At 41.6% G+C, this 18,804-nt stretch overlaps 1 protein-coding gene across 6 annotated transcripts in view; it reads left to right on the plus strand.

The window, feature by feature from the left end:
- FYN (FYN proto-oncogene, Src family tyrosine kinase) overlaps positions 1–18,804 on the plus strand; it is a 213,035-nt gene that overhangs the window by 121,727 nt on the left and 72,504 nt on the right. The window contains exon 1 of one of the 6 annotated variants that reach the window (XM_070795495.1): positions 17,694–17,715. The exons of the other annotated variants lie outside the window; for them this stretch is intronic. The gene's annotated coding sequence lies outside the window, so the exon portion shown is untranslated. Of the gene's footprint in view, positions 1–17,693; positions 17,716–18,804 lie in introns of those variants that run through there. 6 annotated transcript variants of the gene reach the window in all.

Consider the following 18,804-nt stretch of genomic DNA (forward strand, 5'->3'; position numbering starts at 1 on the left):
ATGTTTTATAGACTGTTGGGTTGAGTTTGTTAAAAATTTTTTTAGGGTTTTTTTGTTTGTATTTATATATGAGATTGGCCTATAATTTTCCTTTTTTTCTACTGTCCTTGTCTGCTTTAAATGCAAAGGGTATACTAGTGCTTTTCTGGTTTCTGTCTTTGAAACCTGCCTTTTTTTTTTCTGTAAAACCATCTGAACCTAGTGTTTCTTGGCTTTGTTTTCTTTGGCAGAGGGATGTGTAGATTTTTAAATGATGAGTCAAAGAATTTCTCTGAAATTTTTTATTTCTTCTTAATGACATGCAATTGTTCATAGAATGTTGTTATTTTTAATCTCTGCTGAACCTGTAGTTACATTCTCTCTTTCATTCCTATTTCATGGTGATTTGTCTATTTTATTAATTTTTCAAAAAAACATCTTTTCCTTTGTTAATCCTTCCTAATGTATCTATATTTTCTGATTTTATTAATTTTATCCTCTGTTATTCCCTTTGTCCAGTTTCCTTGGATTTACTTTTACTGACTTTCTTACTTCTGGAGCTGGATACTCATTAATTATCCATCTTTTTTCTTTTTTAGGATAAGATTTAAGTATTTTCCTCTAAAGAAAACTTTATTAGAATCTGACAAGTCTTATTATGGAATATTTTCATCATCACTCAGTTCTAAGAATGTTATAATTACCATACTTGTTTATTCTTTGATTCATGAATTATTAGCAGTGTCATTTTAATCTTCAAACAAATGAGACTTTTTAGTAATCATCTTGTTTTGGCATCTAACTTAAAAATTTTTCTTGTTGTCAGAGAATGTTGTTAGTATGATACTAGTTTCACAAAATTTTTTGAGACTTGGTTCATAGTCTAGTATATGATCAGTTTTTTTGAAAAAGTCCATGAAATGTTTTTTAAAAATGCATATTCTCTGATGGGACTGGGGGAAATAGAGTTCTAAATATACCCATTAGATTATGCCATTTAATTATATAGTTCAAAAATTTTATATACTTAATCAATCACTAAGAGAGGTATTGTTAAAAATCTCTCACTGTGTTTATAACTTTGGCCTTTTGATTCTGATGATTTGCTTTATACATGGTTATATAAAGACTCTTGAGAGTCCCTTGGACTGCAAGGAGATCCAACCAGTCCATTCTGAAGATCAGCCCTGGGATTTCTTTGGAGGGAATGATGCTAAAGCTGAAACTCCAGTACTTTGGCCACCTCATGTGAAGAGCTAACTCATTGGAAAAGACTCTGATGCTGGAAGGGATTGGGGGCAGGAGGAGAAGGGGACGACAGAGGATGAGATGGCTGGATGGCATCACTTACTCGATGGATGTGAGTCTGAGTGAACTCCAGGAGTTGGTGATGGACAGGGAGGCCTGGCGTGCTGCAATTCATGGGGCGGCGAAGAGTCCGACACGACTGAGCGACTGAACTGAACTGAACTGATATCCATTTCCTGGAAAGAGTATTAAAGAACTTTTCACTGGCATTGTCCTCTTTGTCTCAGAACACAGATTCCTTCCTTAAGCTTCTAGGTTAATCCAGCTTCTCAGAAGCCTTGCCCCCAAGGCATTCATCTGCTGATGGCTTCAACACTGGGATATTTCAAGGGGATAAAGTATCATAAAACCATAGAGCTGCTATCCTTGAAGGAGACTTAAAGTTCATCTAGTTCAACCAATATCTTTATCCAAATTCTTCTAGAAATCTCTAGTGTCAAGATACCTTCTGCCAACTTTGGGAAGTTCTCATTATTAATATGAGTCATAAGAAAATATTCCTTCTTATAACCACCCATCAGGTTTTTAAAGATTGCTTAAAATGTCTTCTTCTCTAAGCAAAGCAATTTTCATTTTTTTTTTTTTTTAGTTTTTCCCCATATAATTCCCCATCCATTCAATATCTTAGTTACTGTTTTATGGATAAGTTCTGGATTCTATGTAGTCATGCCTTGAAAGATTTTCATATTTCACACACACACATATACATGGGTATGTGTGTACATGTGTTTTTAAGGAGTATTTTATTGGGTAATTTTTAAGAAAGCCCCTCAAGAAAACATCTTACATGGAGGTCAAAACCCACTGACCACAGTATGTAATGATTTCTCTCTCTCTCTCTCAAGGGAGGCCATTGTGATGAGAGACCATGGCTCTTGCATATTATTCCAGGCATGTGCTTAATGCAAGAGTGTGTACTTAGAATCAAGGCCCACGTGGTCCTTTTCTGAAGGCCACACTGTATAAGGAAGGAGAATAACACACAGGAGCAAATTTCCTGTTTAAAAAAAAAAATCCAACTTTGTTTAGAAATTAGCCAGTATGATTTCTGTGTTTCTAATGGAGAACCCTTCGTCTCCCTTTCTAAGGGAGAAGGAAATGGCAACCCAGTCCAGTATTCTTGCCTGGAGAACCCCCATGGACAGAGGAGCTTGGTGGGCTACAGTCCGTAGGGTCGCGAAAGAGTCAGACACGACTGAGGGACTAAACAACAGCAATGGAGAACAGGGGGAAACTTGCCCTTCATTTACTGACATAAAGTAAGTGTTGGTTTGGAAGTCCAAGTCCACAGTTTATACACTGAGGGAAGGTAGTAAGAGGTGTCAGAAAATCTCCTCCCAGTGGGAACAGTACCCTATTGTGCTTGCAGAAGTTGGCTATAAGTCATGAGCACTCCACCCGCTTGCCCGCAGCATCCACTCCAACCACCAAGAAAGCACACTCCCCTTGGGGCCCAGGACTATTCAGGAGGTTGACGAGTCCCACCTTCAGACAGACAGTGCAGGTAGTATCTTAACCTTGCTTAGCATCGTATTTAAGAAGGAATAGTGGGACAATATTGCCCTTTTAACTTGGTCTCTTGTGGTACCAAGTATTTCATTATCACTGCAGTTTCAATACTCCAAGTTCAGACTAGCTCAGAATGGGTAACAGCAGCCTCTGGTTTAGCAGCCCCTTAATTGTGGTCTGTTAACCTCCTTAGCTCAGCCTCACTAAGGGAGGACCTCCACGGTAACCAGCAAAACCTCTCTCCTTGGTTAAGTCAAGCTAAGTTGGTGAAGCAACATTACCCAACATACTTATATCAAAAGCACCCACATTTCTAAATATTCTTGGAACCTCAACTTAAGTGCTACCAGATCTAATGCTATTTTTCAGTAAATACCTCATTAGGTCACACTGGCTTTTAAGCAGGCATATCAAACAATTGACTCAAATTGAAATTACTTTCAGCACACACCACCCCCTCAGTCTTTTTCACACATGCTGCTGCTAAACCATATCCCTCATCCTGCACTATGCAACATTTTTTCCTTCACTAATTTTTATCATCTCAGTTCTGGCCTATTAGTTACTCTAACCCATCAAGGTATTTTTGTGTCTTGAGCTTGTCACCTTCAGCATTTCTATCCCTCCCAAGTTCACTTCATCTGAACATTTTATCAAGCAAATTTTCCCTATCTTCATCTAAGATGTTGGCAAGGTTGTTAAAGATCTCAGGCCCTGTGTTATATCCCTGAGGTCATCTTCTAGGTAGACGTGGACTCCTTGATCAACGCCATTAGCTGTCCCGATACCCAGCCCACATTTTTTCTATCTTTTTCCTCAAGGATTATGAAAGGTCTTTTAGATGTTAGATTACTGAGATTCATAAAGAACCACATTTCTCTGATTCCTGTCAAAACAGAAAGAGGGCTGACTATGCATCCTCTGAAATCATCCTTTGTGAAGGGTCAGAGCAGACCAAATGCCGAAACACTTTAGTAGGATTACCCAATTGGCTTTTGTTGTTTTTTACATCTAGCACTCCTTGACACTTTTTCCCTAGAACCAGTTTTCTCATAAGATCAATCAAGATTGAGATTTCACATATGGAAATAGGATTGAATTTCACCCAAAGCTATTTTTGCTGGCATTCAGGTTAACAATTTTGCTCACTTATGCTTAACTGTAAAATACTAGAATGTGTCAACTAGAACGTTAGAAATGAACTACACTCCCCAATCCCATTCTACAGTTATCAGCTCTGTCTACCCCTCCATCCTTCCCTCACCGCCAGCTTCCTAAATCAAGATCAAGATTCATTAACATGGCCTACACCACTGAAACCTCTTCCTAGCTGTGTGTCCCTCTTCCAGGAGCTCCCTGGACTGAGCCACCGTGCAGAGAGCTATCAGACCGAGTCACTCTAGCTCAGAGCTCTTCAGGGCTTGTCTTTCATGGTCCAGATTGAGTCCGTCCCTCTCCCTTGGCTGGTGATCTGCTCATGGCAGCCACCTCCCCATGCCTCAGACCCTGCGCCACCTAGTGGCTCCATCACTCTTCCCTAATGTCTTTCATGCCCCTCTGACTCCCCGAAGCCCATCTTTGCTCTAAAAGTCCGAGGCCAGGAATGTCCCAATCCATTTCTATATTTACAAATCTTGATTCTTTCTCAAGTGATAATTTAAATGCTTTTCCCAATAAAGCCTTGACTGATTCCTCCAGAAAAAAAGTAATTTTTTTCCTCTGCTTCCCTGGTGGCTCAGATGTTAAAGAGTCTACCTACAGTGTTGGAGACCGGAGTTCAATCCCTGGGTCAGGAAGAGCCCCTGGAGAAGGGAATGGCAACCCACTCCAGTATTCGTGCCTGGAGAATCCCATGGACAGAGGAACCTGGCAGGCTACAGTCCACAGGATCACAAAGAGTTAGACACGACTGAGCGATTAACACACATACATAAGTTCCTGTGAGCACTGTGTAACTTCCAAGTGACATTATCTTGCATAGAATTGTTTGTGTACTTGTTTTATCAAAAGCTGCTCCAGTGCTGAGACAATAGCCTTGTCTCAGCACTTGTCTCTTATTTGCCTTTTCAGTTCAGTGAGGTCCAGGCACCTAGTAGACAGTCAAGACATACTTATTGGATGGGTTCAGTGAGGTCCAGGCACCTAGTAGACAGTCAAGACATACTTATTGGATGGATGGGTGGTGTTGAGACTCTGGAAAGGATAAATAACTTGCCAAGATCACAGAGTTTTGACTAATAGAATTAATAACAGTTCCCAAATTCAATAATAAGATATTCGGCCAACACTATGCTACATTCTGTTTCACAGTTTTGCTTTGATCTTTTTGTGGAAGTATAAGTAATAGACATCCAGTTTTAAGAATTAGGCCAAAAGTCTGAGTTTGATTGTTTGCTTCTTATTACCCCTTAGTTTTGCACGCCTAGGAATGTGTATTTGGGAAAGGGGCATGATAAGCTTTTCCTACCACATTCATCAAGCTTCAGAAATAACTTGAAAGGAGGAGATGCTGCCACTTTGGAACATTTGTCCTTTACATTTAAATGCCTTTACATTTAAAATGCCTACGAACACACTTGGAAGAATTGTTCAACTCTAAAAATCATAATTCTCTCAATAGAAAAATGCACTTCAGCTGTACTGTGTCAGCAGTTTGGGGCTTATGTTTGTTTTTATTTCGAGTGAGGAGTGGGCTAGAGATCTAATGTTAAAAATAGAGAGTAAGCCCCAGGATGAAATGGTTACCCTAACCTAGAGAAGGTGGTTCTGCCTTTCTCCAACTTGTATAACAAAAGCACGATGCTGTCAACCTGACCGAGGGCTGATCAACCTCATTTGAATCTGAAAGGGAGCCCACATCCTTCCTGTTGCCATGCAAAGATGCTGAAAAAAATTCACAGAGAAAACAGATGGACTAATATATGCTGTGTTTCCCAGACGTCCTGTCCCCAGTGCCCCCAAAACGGTGCAATAATTGAGAATGAGGTTGAACAAGAAAAGAACAAAGGAATAAAAGTATAAAATGCTGACGAAAAGCCAACCAGAAGCTATTCTTTTTAATCTGCTTCTCTTCGTGTTTTTTCAAATGTGGTTCTGTAGATAGGGGCAAAGGAAAGAAATGCAGGGTCATTTTTTGCATTTTCAAGTAAAATTTTGTTATCTTGCACAATACACTCACCGAGACTTTCTTTCATTCATGGTAGACTCCCGCTCCACCAATTTCGAAAGCAAAGGTGGCCAGTGTATTCTTTTGTTGCTCTGTGATGTTGGAGTCCCTTTTTTGGTTTTTGCAGTAAGTTCCCCCAGAGTTGGAATGACCAAAGGACAAGCCATTTATCTCAGCAATTCAGTGAAAATTTCCAACTTAAAAAAAAAAACAAAACACATGGATTGTATTGGCATGATGTGGACAGACTAATCAAGAAAGGGAAGAAGGGAGGAGAGGAGAATAAGAGAAGAGAGGAGCCTAACACTTCTTTTCTCACCAGCTGTTTCTTGGCTTCAGCAACCCACTCCGGTATTCTCACCTGGAGAATCCCATGGACAGAGGAGCCTGGTGGGCCATGGTCCTTAGGGTCACATAGAGTCGGACACGACCTAAGTGACTCAGCAGGCATGCACATTTCTTGGCTTACCTCCAGTACAGGCGAGGCTTATCAGTTTTGTGATAAGATGGTCCTGTTACAGAAAGTCCCAATTGAAGGCATCTGGAGCCGCATAAACAAAGGCCAGGACAGCTTCAAAGTGGACAAGTGTATTAAGTCACATTTGAACATGGTATTGCTACACGGTCAGACATTAAAGATTTCAGATTTAAATTAGATCTAACAGAGAAATTCCACAGAAATGAGGATATACATTTTGAGATTCTTTCCTGGGGAGATCATACACTATTTCTGGAGATCTTCATCATAAGCAAGATTTTCATCCCTACGGTAGAGGCATTTATCCGTATGCTTTCTTAATTCCAAGTTGATTTCTACACATAGATTTCAAGCATATATTTATTTAAAATATTTATGGCACCATGAATGCTATTTGTCTTGTGCTGAAATTTTACCCTATTAGTTGTAATTGAGTTCCCTAAATTGAAATTTTTTACCATTTTAGGAAAAACTCTGAAATCATATAAAAACTGTGTAATTTGCCTGGGAGATGCAGAATAACTTCCAGAAGATAATTAGATGTTTTGAAAATACAAAGAAACAGGGTAGAACCTGAACGAAAAGAATAACTTGTTCTGTTTGCCTTCCTTCGGGCTATTTTAGAACATTTTGGCTTTATCTCTTAATAAGGATTTATGGGATTATTAAGGAGCTTTTAAGTTTTCTTCCACGTTAGACATGTAACCGTAGCATCTAAAACCCACTTATTTGCATACACGGAACAAATGGCAGCATCCTTTCTTTAGAGTAGCCCAGTCTCTATGTCATAAACATGATATTATTGCCATTGCGTTTTAGCTGTTGCTCCCAAAAGACTTAATCCAAAGCACATCATCACATGTAAGAGATGAGCAAGCAGCATTTGGGCTGCAGATACTGAGAGAGTATTCAAATTCAAATATTAAAAATTAAAGTTCACCTTCACCCATTGGTTCTTAGTCCTTAGGAATTTGCCATAGACTCAAAAAAGCGAAAGCTAGAGGGAATTTTCGAGCTTCTCTGGATCAAAGCATTGTAGAAGCGAGGCCCAGGAGGGTGAGTGGCTTACCGGAGGTCACCAGTAAATCCAGAAAGGATAGCAGTACCAGTGTTTGCTTTCTACCAAATCATCTTATTCACCTCTTAGGGAACATATTTCACTGCAGATAGTTCACCACTTTTGATCAGATACATCAAATCTTCAACTTGGGTTAATTTTTTCGATTATGAGTACCAATCTGCACTGTCTGATAGACATATAATGAAACTGCAAATGCAAACATACAGATAATTTTAATTTTTCAAGTAGCCGCATTAAAAAAGCAAAAAGAAACAGATGAAAGTAATTTTAATAATGTATTTTATTTAAAACAACATATCTAAAATATTACCATTTCAACATGCAATCAATATATATAAAATTTGTTAATGAGGTACTTTACATCCTTTTCTTCATGCCAAGTCTTTGAGATCTGGTTATATGCTTTACACTTACATCACATCTCAGCTCGCACCAGCTACAGGTACCATATTGGACAGTGCAGCTCTGCAGGCTGAGGAGGCCCAAGCTTTGCACCAAACCACAGACCTCCTAACCCTTGAAATTGTAAATGTCTATGAATCTAGTTCACATTTCCTTTCATTTTTGCTCTTAATATTTCATGCTTGTCTGCGGAAGATTCAGAGAGAAGTAAGCAAGCGTGAACTGCTGTAAAGGGAGTTTATCTGTTGAAAACACGGTCCAGCTCTTGCTAAGATAGTGTTACTGTGTGATATATTACTCCTGCCTTCCTCTAATTCCATGAAGTCTTCCATTTCCTTAATGTCAAAAGTTTCCTTACCAGCTGCAGCTGTTTCCTGTGGATAATGTTCTAAATGGTTTTTATTTATGAGATGTCTTGTACTGTAACTGCTGTCAGAATGAATATGTATACCAAAGCCTAAATCCCAAGTCAGTCTAATCAACTGGCTTCTAAAAAATAATTGTTAAACCTTAGCTGCAGCTCTCAACAGTGATAGTTCTCACTTTGACCTAATTACAGAATCTAATGTTAAAATATGTAAGGAGGGAGATCAAAGAAGAGGATCATTTTGCTTTCCGTTTGTTCACGCATCATCTTTCGCATCTCCCAACCCCCACCTCCAACCAGCCAGGCAAAGGCACCACATGGAATAGTAATGAATGACTAGACACTGAGGTGGTTTTGTTTTGCTTATCATTGAAGTAGGAATAATAATAGTGCCTACTTCAAAGGCTTGTGAGAGTGAAGCCGAAAGCACCATATCTGACACAGTTAGACCTCAACAAAAAATGACAACCACTGTTATTATTTGCTTTGCAATGACTTCATAAAAATAAGATGGACAAAATAGAGAGCAAGTAGGTGCACGTTGTCTGAAAAACAGAGAGGAAGCCTGCCACCTCTTTTTAAGGACATTATCCATATGATTCTTGGAACCAAATCAGGCTTCAGCCCAGAGTTGAGATTGCTTTCTGTTTCCATCGTGTCTTCAGCATGACTGTGTGAACCTACATCGCTTCCAACAACAGTGGGAGTGTTGAGCCAAAGTGACCAGTGCAAAGGACAGGCCGTGTGCAAGGACAGGGAGGAGCTGACCCACGTAGGGTGTGTCAAGTCATCAGAACAGTGTTTAAACCTGGTTTTCATAGTGAATTGTGACAGAGGACAATCCATGTTTGGGTTGTCCCTCGGGATCTTTTGTGATGCTTCTTTAAACAATTTCACAGAGTAAGAAAATAGAGTTTTTAGAATATAAGACCATCAAGATAACTTCCTTCTTTACTTGCTTTTGCCTCTGCTGCCCAGGAAACCTTTTCACTGGAGACCTAGTCAACTCTCTTTGACACTTCCGAGTATCACCTCTTGGTTGAACACAGCTAAAATCACATCGAGTTGTTCCTTGGCATTCTTGGAAGCAGTTCTCTCTTTAAGAACCAGTGAATTCACAATACTTTCCAGTCCCTTCCTTTCTATGCTGAACCACCTCCCTCTGCTTACTCAAGGCCGCTTGAGACAGGAAAGCATTGATGACGAGGGAAAACGGTATAGACTCTTAGGCTGTGTGCAGGCCTCTGTGGACACATTTTGATGTTCTTAAGAATATTTTAGTATCTAAATTATTTGTCTGACCATTCATCCTGAGTACCTGAGTTCTCCATGAGTTGGCATCTCTCTTTTGGGGGTCATCTCTGAATATAGAGCACTAAGACAGTTGACAAGTGGTGGTCTCTCTTGTTCTTCCTGATTTGCCTGAAGTTCTAATCCCTGTTGCTGATAGAGGATTCTGAAGACAAAGCTGACTCACAGTGCCCGATAGCATAGAGAGCAGCAGCCACGTTGCCTGGTCTGCACACCCACACCTGTCCTTTACACTTTGCTTCAGGTAGGCAATTGCATCTCTGTTTAGCAAAAGAAGGGGCTATTAAACACATGCCAAAGAGTGGTATCTTCATACCTTAGAATACTGTTCGGCATTGAAAACTACAATGAATAAAGCAATAGAAACTACTATACCACCCAGGTGGTACAGTGGTAAAGAATCTACCTGCCAATGCAGAAGACTCAAGAGATCTGGATTCAACCCCTGGGTTGGGTAAAACTCCTGGAGTGGGAAATAGCAGCCCACTCCAGTATTTTTGCCTGAAAAAATCCCATGGACAGAGGAGCCTGGCAGGCCACAGTCCATGGGGTCGCAGAGTTGGACATGACTGAGCACACACACAACACAACTTGTAAGATTACATTTCCATGAAATCCTGGACCAGACAAAACTTGGCTATGGTGGTGAAAGTTACAACTGTGTTTGCCTAGGGTGGGACTGACTGTCTAGGGGAATAGATGGGTCTTTCTTGGGTGATGAAAATGTTTTCTGTCTTGTTCAGGGTTTAGGTTACACAGATATATACATTTGTCAGAACTCATTGAACTGTATGTACATGTACGATCCAAACATTGAACTGTGTGTGAAATATACTGAAACTTAAAAAGAAACTATGAAGAAAAAGAGGGGCAACTGAAAAATTCATCCTACTTGCTAAACCTCCCCCAATTACTAGAAAATCTTTGTTCATTTCTGAGACATTTTCTTCCGGGCTGGCTACTGCGTAACTGCTCATCACCCCTTTTTGTACCTTATACTTAATAGGTAGCAGTTTCCTGTTTTTTTGGTCTCGGTCTCACACGCAAAAATGGTCAGCTATACCTCAGAAGCATAGAGAGACTTCCTTTTCACAAAGATTGTCTGTCCTAGGTTACGTGGGAAAAGTTGTGCAAGGGAGATTTATTACTTGAAGACTATTTTTTGGAAAGCATGTATTCTCTCCCTAATTTCTGATTGGTTGCATTAATTCAGAATTTGGAAGTGTGCCTTGAACCAAAACTCTTTGTCAAGTTTCCTGTGTTGTGAAATGCAGATGTTTACATTAAAATTTAAACCTTTTATTCACCCCTCACCCTCTCCCTCTGGTCCATCCTCCCTGCCTCTTAAATAATCTTTCCAAAATGCACATCTATTGTGTAAGCCTTGCTCAGAAGCCCTGATGGCCTGCTCTCTCTCACATTGGGGCGCCTGCCTAACTTTCCAGTTGCCCACCTACGCTCTTGGCTTTTGTCCCACCAAACAAGGCTGATCCCTGGAATGCTCCTTTCTGGATCTGTGCCTTGTGAGAACTGTTCCTCAGCCTGGAGACCATTTAACCCACACTCTCCTCTACCTGTCCTTCCTGGAGGCCCAGTTTGGATACCCCTGTTCTTTGAGAACCTGTTCTAGCTTCCTTGGGGTAGGAGTGACCCACACACCCAAGCTCCCAGGGCACCATGTGTGTTTCTCCAGCTCAGCACACTTGCTACGTTAGAAAAGAGCAGTTTCTTTCCGTATCTGCCTTCTCCCATTGGTTGGATGCTCTTCATTTACAGGGATGCACTTTACATCTTTGTGTTCTCTGCACCCTAGTGGGTGCATAGTCTTGATCCCGAAATGGTGGGTGGGTGGCTGGACTGATTCACTCATTCATTCATTCATTTACTTATTCAGCAGTGTAGAAGTTCCTTTCTTTTTGAGACCTTGGAAGAAGAGACAAACAAGGCCCAGAATGCCCCTAGCAAAATCAGTGTTTCTGGGACAATGTTACAATATTCTGATACTGCTCTCTGCTTACTTTTCCAAGTGGTAACAAGAACCTTGTGATGCTTTCTGCCTGGGTTGCACTTTCTACCTCTACTTCCCTGCATGAAGGACTTTCTACCCAGTTCCAAGAATGAAAATTAAAATACACCACTAATAATTAAACCAATCATCCTCCAAGGACTCAGTGAGTAATGAATATGCTTGCAGTGCAAAAGACACAGGTTCGATCCCTGGGTCAGAAAGATCTGCTTGAGAAGGAAACAGCAACCCACTCCAGTATTCTTGCCTGGAAAATCCCACAGAGAGAAGAGCCTGGTGGGCTACAGTCCATGGGGTCTCAAAGAGTTGAACATGACTAAGCACATAAACTCAATAATTAAACCAGAGCTGGAAAAAGAAAGAAAGAAAAACAAAATACAAATACCACCTAACAATAAATTCACTTTGTACAATTTCTAAATACCATAGTTTTATCCTCACAGAAATCATCGAATGAAGCAAGCAAGGGGTAATTGTCCCAGCAGGCAAATGAGAAGACTGAGGTGAAGTAAAGGCCAGATGATTTGCCCAAAGTCACACGTCTGTTTAGTGATAATGCGGAGACCAGAATAGAAGTCCATGTGTTCCCAACCAGGCTGGGAGAGTGTTCAGAAGTACAAGTTCCCAGGAAGATCAAATAATTGCTGGAAAAGCACTTCCGATCTCCAACGAAAACAGATCTTTCCAGCTGAGTGCCCTCCCTAAGGCCTGAAGAGTATCATCTGCCAAGTAGCTGTTCTTTCGTCTTCTGCATGAGCTACCCAAGGCTGAGGGCCACTGTGACATCCGGCAGAATCAGGAATGGCCGCATGCTGCCAAAACACATTTGAAACTTATAGAAATCAGGAACTGTCCAGGTCAAGAGAAATTAGAGAATATTTGTTTTTAAATTCTTGCCAGGACGCAGGTATGGAAACTGATGGAGGTGGGGAGCTTTGTCACTCATGCTTCTACGTGTGTTCATGTGTGTGTGACAAGACAGCTATTTCTGTGAGGCCAGTTTAAATTTAAGAGCAAACATTTCACAGTAGGATAATGGCTGCTGAGCCTGCATTTGCAGCTGCAGCTGCATCATTGCTCTGGGGAAGGCAGGATGGCTGTTCTCCAACTATTCACACGGGTGAGAATCAGGAACAAAAAGAAGACTTGGTCGTATTTAATACTGCAAGTCCCAGCTCATGTCCCACGTTAGAGGCTTAACTCAGAAGCTGACCACAGGGGCAGCTCGTTGGCTTTGAGACCCAGGGTTTGTTCCATGAGATCTTTCAGACCTTCTCTTTTCTATAATAAATAAAATCCTATGCATTTAACTGGGAGTGAAAGAGCCAGCTCTTTTCAGACATTAACAAATGAATGGCTGTGATTTTTGTCTGCCTCACTGATTTGCTGCACAAAGGAGAGTGCAGTCACTCCACATCTGAAACGTATTCAAATTGTGTTAGAGCAAAGTTGCCTTTGATATAAAATTTTAATTACTCTTAGGTATCTAGTTCTGGGATCCTCTTGTCTTTTTTCCCCCCTACATCCACTCTACCCTATTCCCTCTTTCCCATTTATTTTTCCTTCAGCATCTCCACTGACCAGCTTTGCTAGCCAAGATGTACTGATAATTTCATTAGAAAATGAGCCTCTGAAAAAAGGACCCCTAGGGCCTGTGGAGAGGACAGGGGCAGGGACTGATCCTGTGAGCTGTCTTGACTGAAGCCTTCATTCCTCTGGTCCTACAGGCAGAATTACGTGGAAAGTTTTTATTTTCATGTAAAACCTATTTAAGCATCTGCTTCAGGGATCTGGAATAAAACACATGGGGATAAATTATGAAGCAAAATAAAAAATATGGGGAGACAGATAGAACTACATTTTTTTGTTGTCAATCCTGAAATAACCCACTAATACTTAACCTTCATTTGGGATTCTGGTCAAAACTTTGATATTAAAGAATATCATCAAGTCCCTTTGCAATCACAGTGTTTACAAAGCCTTATCAAGCTTGGATCAAGTATGACCACAAGGTAGGACAAATTGTAATTTGTTGGTTGTTGATTGGGCTTCACTGGTGGTTCAGCTGGTAAAGAATCCACCTGCAGTGCAGGAAACCTGGGTTCAATCCCTGGGTTGGGAAGATCCCCTGGAGAAGAGAACCCACTCCAGAATTCTGGCTTGGAGAATTCCATGGACTGCATAGTCCATGGGGTTGCAAAGAGTCCAATACAACTGAGCCACTTTCACTTTCACTTTGGTTGTGTAGATGTTTGTAGGTGTTGTGACCTTTTTTACCAAGACTTTCTTGTCCCTCTTTGACTTCTTCATTAAGAAAAAGAAAGGGAGCAGTTACTAGTTTCTAGCTAACTTTTGATCTAAAATGGTAAATGGTACATTCCCATATTTGTATCTAGTTCTTAGCCTTTGATTTTAAATCTGATTCCTCAGATAGTGGGATAGCTCTGTTCAGCCACAAAGTCTGTTAGATTCTTGCACCACAGAGCATGTGTGAACTTTTCCCTTGGTTAGAAGCTGAGATTGATGATAAATTCTGCCTCTGCCACTTATTTCACAGATGACTTGTCATGAGCTAGGCATCAACTCAAATCAGCTTTACTCTAGGGTTCTGAGTTTGGAAGTTCCCGAATATCATGTAAATAAATAAACCCTGGCTTCAGGCCCAGATGAAAGGTTGACTCTCAGTACTGGTGTATACACCTTTCATAATGCTGAGAGAGTGACGTCATATTACTGTTGCTTGGGGGTGTTTGTTTCTACACTGGGAAGCATTGATTTGCCACTTTGAATGCCATAAGCGACAGCTTTTTGTTCTGTTCTGGAGGCTGATGAATAAGCATGGACTTTATAGTCAGAGAGTGGTGGTTTTGAAATCTGACCCCAGCACTCCTAGCTGTGTGCTCTTAGGCAAATTCCTTAATCTCGTGAGTTTAGGCTTTCTACAGTAAAATGGATTACACAAACAAAATGTAGATACCTAACACAATGCCTGGTGTAGAGCAGGCTCTCAAAATTGTTTCCTTTCCTTTTTGTAGAAACTTCTGGGAGGAAGCCTAAAAGATAGGGTTTCCTCTGAATTCTTTGGCTGAAGGTATTGTTTTAATTAGTACCATTTCTACGAAAAGAATCACACATTTCTAAGGGAGTCATGAGAAGCAATAGGGCACAGCCTTGGGGTTCTCAGTGCGGCCCCAGACCAGTGGATCCGGATTCATCTTAGCACTTGTCAGAAATGCAGCTTCCCAGACCCCACCCAAAGTCACTGATGCAGGAACTTGGCAATGAGGCCCCTCAGCCTATGTGTGCGCAAGCATTCCAGACCATTCTCATGTGAAGTTTGAGAACCACTGGTGTTGTGAAAAGAACACCAGACTAGCTTTTTTACATGTTCTGCTACTTAAACCAGCAGCCATTTCTCCACAGCAGGCCTCCACTGCCACATCTCTGGAATGAGAAGTGAAATTGAACCAAATAACCTCTGAGATCTCTTCCATTTCTGGCATCCTGTGGTTCTGGTCTCAATCCAGTTTATAGTCAGGCAGCATTTTCTTAGTGACCCTATTCTAAAAAACAAACAGAGAGAAAATAACTTGGCTCAGACAATAAAGAATCCGCCTGCAATGTGGGAGATCTGGGTTCGATCCCTGGGTTGGAAAGATCCCCTGGAGGAGGGAATGGCAACTCACTCCAGGATTCTGGCCTAGAGAATCCCCATGGACAGAGGAGCCTGGCTGGCTACAGTCTATGGGGTCACAAAGAGTCAGACATGACTAAGCATCTAAAAGCACAGCACATTATTTCCAAAGTAGCATGTTATTATTGTTACAAAATGAAAAAAAGCAAAATGAAGAAATTTAGAACCATCTAGAATCTCAGTATCCAGAGATTTCTTTTGTACTATGCTCTCCCAGAACTTTTTTTGGCAAATTATATCCATATGCATGTGTATATGTATTAATCTATGTGTACACATATGCACATGTATATGTATATAATCTATGTGTACACATATAAATGTCTCCTCACGGTCATTCAGCATCTGTCTGCTAGGTTTCTGTCCTGTGCCAGGCATAGCCGGGGGCCCTGTGGGTACACAGTGAAGAGTCAGGAAAAGCCCCCACGGGGCTCTCATTCTCACTGGGGGAGATGGTAAACAAGAAAATAAGTAAATGAGGTCATTACTGACAGAGTTAAGTGCTATGAAGGAAATAGAACGGAGTGATATGATAGAGTGACAAGGCAGTGGCCAGCTGAGAGTTGATGCCAGGAAGGAGCCAGCTATGGGAATTTGCGGGAAGAGCATTTTAGGCCAAGGGAAAAGCTTGTGCAGAGGCCCTGAAGGCAGCCCAAAGAAGAGGCATGAAAGGGAGGCTGTAGCAGAGGAGGCCAGACAGATAGGGGCCAAGCAAGGATGGCTGTATAGTTTTAAATTTACTCTAAATGTAATAGGATTTCATTTTAAGACTAGGAGTAACTTAAAAAACATGTATCACTGCAATTGCCGTGTAGAGGATGGATTATAGAGGAGAACGAAAGTAGGAGAGATAGGAGTGTGTGTCTATCTAGTGTTTTATAACGTGTGTGTTTCCCTTGACTTTGAATCATGAACATTTCCCAAGTTTATTGATATTTTGCCGCATTATCATTTTTAATGGCTGCATAGAAATCTGGTGTGATATTGTGTTTTGTTAATCACCTGTAGTGGTGAATAGCTAGATTGTGTCCAATTTTTTATTGTCATGAATAATACTGTGAGTACTATTAAACCTCTGTGTGCGTTCTTGTTATTTGCTTAGGGTAACTCCTAAAAGTGCAAATCTTTGGCCAATAGTAGACTCATCTGAAAAGACCCTGATTCTGGGAAAGATTGAAGGTGGGAGGAGAAGGGGACGACAGAGGATGAGATGGTTGGGTGGCATCACCGACTCAATGGACATAAGTTTGAATAACCTCTGGGAGTTGGTGATGGACAGGGAGGCCTGGCATGCTGCGGTCCATGGGGTCGAGAGGACATGGACATGACTGAGCAACTGAACTGAACTAAGGCTGCATTTGAAGAGTCTTTCTTCAATCTATTGGTTAGTTTCCCCTATAATTTTGTAACTGAGCTTCCCCAGTGGCTCACCGGGAAAGAATCCTCCTGCAGTGCAGGAGAGGTTGGTGATGCAGGTTTGATCCCTGGGTCGGAAAGATCCCCTGGAGCAGGGAATGGCAACCCACTCAAGTTTTCTTGCCTGAAGAATTCCACGGACAGAGGAGCCTGGCGGGCTACAGTCCATAGTGTTGCAAAGAGAAACCACTGAAATGACTTAGCACGCATGCACCCTCTAGTCACTTAACCCGTTAGCTGATGAACTTCAACAGGCTGGGACCAGAGAGAGGCAAATGAGGCAACATCCTAGGGCACATAATTTAAGTGTGGCCCCCCCAAAAAAACCTCAGTAATCAAAATAAATAATATTTCAGTGTAATCTTTTTTATCCTGACGGCTGAGCTTTTTGACGTCTCTTTACACTTCACCCCCAGGTCAAGTGCCTCACTCTTAGACCTGACCCTGGCACTTTTTATAGGAAAAAAACATAAGAAAAGAATGATTTGTCTCTAGATTCGAATTTGTTTTTACTTATCCTGTTACAAAGTGACATCACTAACTTAATTGTTAGCTACATAGTAACACTGCGTGAGTCCACTGTTTTCTCAAGTAAATGAGAAATACATGGGGTCTGAGACCCATGTCCTTCACTTAGGACGTCCGGGGGGCGGTTGTCTTAAGCTCCCTGCTCATGACTGGCTGTGATCAAATTTGCATTTCCTGGTCCTGAGTCGCTGTGCTAGTTGTAACCAGGAGGGTGGCCTGGGTCTGATGAAGGATTTGCCAGGAGCCTGGTGGGGGTCTAACTGGCCTAATCTTGTGGACCCAACAGTGTCCATTTATTCTCTCTGATCTGCTCAGACGCTTTTTATTCTCTCTACCTTCTCAGGAGAACTGGAGGACTCAAAGTTAGCATTGGAGTTCTGTGGGGTTTTGTTTTTATCTCAAATTAAAGAGCCATTGGCCAGAATCCAAAAGTGAAAATTCAAGTGACAAGTAAGTTTTGAGTTCCATCTTTTGGTTTCCTTTTCTGCATTGCCACCCCCAGCCAGTCCCTGGCCTCTACTCAGAAGTCAGGAGCTAAGTGAAGATAAGAGGGAACCTCTGTGTGCTGTAGGAGCCACTGTCCTCCCACCTCTCAAATGCAGGGCTGTGTGCTCATGACGTCACTGGCCTTGGATGCACAGACCTCCCCCACAGCTGGTGTCAGCCTCCACGGTTCCTGGGCTGGGCAGCCCATCACACCATAGAGTCTGCGCTCCAGAAAGTCTGCAGGTGCTGCCAAGCAAAGTGTCTTCTTCCTCTGTCATTTCCTCCTTTCCATTGAGCCTATTTGCAGCAAACAAGAGTGGACCATATAGAACAATAGGTACATGATTAGCAAGAAAGATTACCATCACCAAAAGCCACAAGTCCCAAGACAGTCAACCCAAAATGTTGCAAAGCTACATCCCTCCAGATCACCCAGTTATGATCAGAGGGTTCATGTCTAATCTGGCTGGCAGAGTCCCCTGCCCTTATGTCAGCATGGGTAAAGGAGAAGGACCAGGTGACTCTGAGATGGTAGCCCTCCCAGCATCCAGCATCTGATGGATCCAGCAGCCCCACTGGTCCAGAATGTCTCTGTGTGCTGGAGGAGATCCTGCAGTCAGGAGACTCAGGCCCTGTGGCCCAGTGATCTTATGAGAGATGCTGATGATGCTTCATGGAGCCACAGAAGTGATCCATGGAATGGAATGTAGGAATTGGAATGTGGCCGCCACAAACTCACCTGTTCCCTATTCCCTTTGAGATGATATCATGGCAGTCCAGGCCAAGAAGATTGCTGAGAATGCCAGGGCTTTCAGAACTGTCCCTTTATGGTTTTGAGAAAATCATGGAGCTAAATATAGCTCCTTCTGTTCTGAGATCCATGTATTCTTCCCCATGTTATCTGTCATCAGAGTAAGACTTCTGAAAAGTCTGTGCTAGAACATTTTATTTAGGTGAAAATTAGCTTGTTGTATGCCAAAATGCTTTTCAACTGAAGTGTCTTTGTTTTAGTGACCTCTTAAATTGCCCCTTTGATGGTGAGATTCAGACTGA

This window comes from Bos indicus, chromosome 9 (assembly GCF_029378745.1).
Source record: "Bos indicus isolate NIAB-ARS_2022 breed Sahiwal x Tharparkar chromosome 9, NIAB-ARS_B.indTharparkar_mat_pri_1.0, whole genome shotgun sequence".
NCBI classification, from domain to species: domain Eukaryota; kingdom Metazoa; phylum Chordata; class Mammalia; order Artiodactyla; family Bovidae; genus Bos; species Bos indicus.